Source organism: Erinaceus europaeus, chromosome 1 (assembly GCF_950295315.1).
Source record: "Erinaceus europaeus chromosome 1, mEriEur2.1, whole genome shotgun sequence".
Classification (NCBI taxonomy): Eukaryota; Metazoa; Chordata; class Mammalia; order Eulipotyphla; family Erinaceidae; genus Erinaceus; species Erinaceus europaeus.
The window spans coordinates 62,029,900-62,032,835 of record NC_080162.1 but is presented as its reverse complement, the minus strand read 5'-3'; the positions used below and the strand labels follow the sequence as shown (position 1 = coordinate 62,032,835).

At 37.3% G+C, this 2,936-nt stretch overlaps 1 non-coding gene across 1 annotated transcript; it reads left to right on the top strand.

Moving 5' to 3' along the window:
• The first annotated feature begins 2,553 nt into the window (after positions 1 to 2,553).
• LOC132542751 (U6 spliceosomal RNA) lies at positions 2,554 to 2,655 on the top strand. Its single transcript, XR_009553723.1, has one exon. It is a non-coding gene; the product is annotated as a U6 spliceosomal RNA (small nuclear RNA).
• Positions 2,656 to 2,936: the final 281 nt, after the last annotated feature.

Here is a 2,936-nt window from a genome sequence, read left to right as displayed (position 1 = left end):
TGTTTTTATATTTTCATAGTCTCCTTCACAGTCTACTATTTACTTCTAATATGTATCTATGTTTCCTTCTTTTCTCTAATATCAACATATTTATTTTCTTTCAACTGAATTTTATTTTTTTTAAATTAGTGATTTAATAATGATTGACATGATTGTGGGATAAGAGGAATACAATTTCACACAATTTCCACCACCAGAGTTCCATATCCCCACCCCCTACATTGTAAACTTTCCTATTCTTTATCGTTCTGGGAGTATGGACCATAGATCTTTTGGGGTGCAGAAAATGGGAGATCTGGCTTCTGTAATTGCTTCTCCACTGGACATGGGTGTTGACAGGCAGATCCATACCTCTAGCCTGTTTCCATCTTTTCCCAGTGTGGTTGGGCTCTAGAGAGGTGAGGTTCTAGGACCAAGGGTGCAGTTGTCTGCCCAGGGAACACAGGTTGGCATCATGGTATCATGTGCAACTTTGTGGCTAAAAACACATTAAGTTATAAAGCAGAAAAAAATGTTTAATAATCAGGAACCTAAAGGTAGGAATAGAGCAGATGAGATTTGGGATTTTCATGCTTTAAGAGGCTAGAAAGTCTATTTTAAGTATATTTATTTTTTTTCATTTTAAAATTATTTTATTAGTAATTTAATATTGATATACAAAGATATAAGATTAACAGGGGTATAACTTCACATCTTTCCCACCATCAGGGTTCTGTGTCCCCATTCCCTCCATTGGAAACTAATGTAGTGCTCTCAAGATCACAGTGGGTTGGCCATTATTTCTATAACTATTTATATGTATTTATATATATTTGTCAGTTTTTCCTATGATTCTGCCTTCTCTTCCTTTTTTTTTTTTTTTAAGAAAGGAGACATTAACAAAATCATAGGATGGGGGTACAACTCCACACAATTCCCACCACCCAATCTCCATATCCCCTCCCCTCCCCAATAGCTTTCCCATTCTCTATCCCTCTGGGAGCATAGACCCAGGGTCTTTGTGGGTTGCAGAAGGTGGAAGGTCTGGCTTCTGTAATTGCTTCCCCACTGAACATGGGTGTTGACTGGTCGATCCATACTCCCAGTCTGCCTCTCTCTTTCCCTAGCAGGGTGAGTCTCTGGGGAAGTGGTGGGGTCTTCAGTCCAGGAAAGCCTGGCCAGCATCCTGATGGCATCTGGAACCTGGGGGCTGAAAAGACAATTAACATACAAAGCCAAACCAATTGTTGAAGAATCATGGACCCAAAGGTTGGAATAGTGGAGATGAAGTGTTGGGGGGTACTCACTGCAAACTCTAGTGTACTACTGCTTTCAGGTACATATTCGCCCTGGTTTATGGATACATGTGAACATAGGCTCTATCTCCTGGAACCTGGTCTATTTCTAGGTTTTGGGACTTTTTTAGAAAGTGAACCACCTAGGATGGAATTAGAGAATACTATGAAAGGAAAGGTCTCACCTGAGTGATGAAGCTGAAGGGTTGTCATTCCACACCTGAAGTCTCTGGACACAGTCTGAAGTGAAGTATGCTGGGGTGGCACTCATTGTGTTGATTAGGTTGTGATCAGCAGATGCAATATTATTTGATAAGAATTGGGAGAAGCATACAAGAAAGTGGGCCCTACCCTAGGGTCCCAGGACTGGGGGAATTTAGGCTCTATAGTGGAAATTTGAGGTTTCTGCTGTTTTAGGGTTCAAGAAGACAATGGATAGTTATTTTTATCATCACATTATTTGGTAATTGGGTTAACTTTGAAAAGTCCCTTTGTTAGACATACAATCAATTTTTCCCCCTCTCATATTAATTAAGTAGAGCTCACATTCCATGGTCATTGCCAGGAATATTTTAGGCTGCACTCATTTCAGGACCAGTCTTTCTTAAGTAGTATAGTACATAGACTCAACTTAATTTTTTGCCTAGCATTTTATTCCTTAGTAATACAACAACTACTAATATTATAAACAGATCTATGTCAAAGGAGCTAATGTGTTTTTTATAATTCTCCAATAATCTAATAAGTACATAGTTTAACAAGAACCTTGTCAAAAAATTGAATCTTCCAGTAGTCATTCAAGCCAGATTTAAGTTAATATAGACACGCTGACCTCTTCTGCTTTCTTGAATTTTAATTTATCTTAGCTTTTGGAAATCACTATCACTTTGTTCTCCTCTAATAAACATGGGTTTTCATCTTTTTTTTGATCTGTTCATCTTCCCATTCCCTAACTTTTTCTTTCTTATAGTGTAATCTGCAAATCAGTGACATCTATAACACCAGTGAGTTTTAATAAATGTAGAATTTCAGGATTCTAAAGTACATATTAAGCCACAGAATATGCATTATTAATAAATCTCTAGGAGAGGGCTAGGGAGAAAGCATAATTATTATGCAAAAGACTTTCATACCTGAGGCTCTAAGATCCTAGGTTCAATCCCTAGTACCACCATAAGTAAGAGCTGAGCGTGCTCTGATATGTCACCATCTGTATCTTTCTTTTTCATATCACTCTCATTAAATAAACAATTAGATTTTAAAAATCAGTAAATACTATGTTCGCTTCAGCAGCACATACACTAAAATTGGAGTGATACGGAGATTAGCATGACCCCTGCACAAGGATGATATGCAAATTCGTGAAGCGTTCCATATTTTTATTTAAAATAAATAAATACCCAGGAGAATCATGTGCACAATTAAACTTTGATAAATAGTTCAATTATAGCATTATCGCATGATTATAGGCTAAATTCTGTTCCTCACTTTCTACACTCTCTTGAGAAATGCTTTTGTCCTCATAGCTCCAACTTCTACCCATGGACTGATTCATGATTGCAACAACAAATTTTTAACTCAGGTCTTTGTTCCATACCCATGTTCACTTGTTCAACTGTTCATTAATCACTAGAATCTATAACTGGTTATCTTATAGGTGGG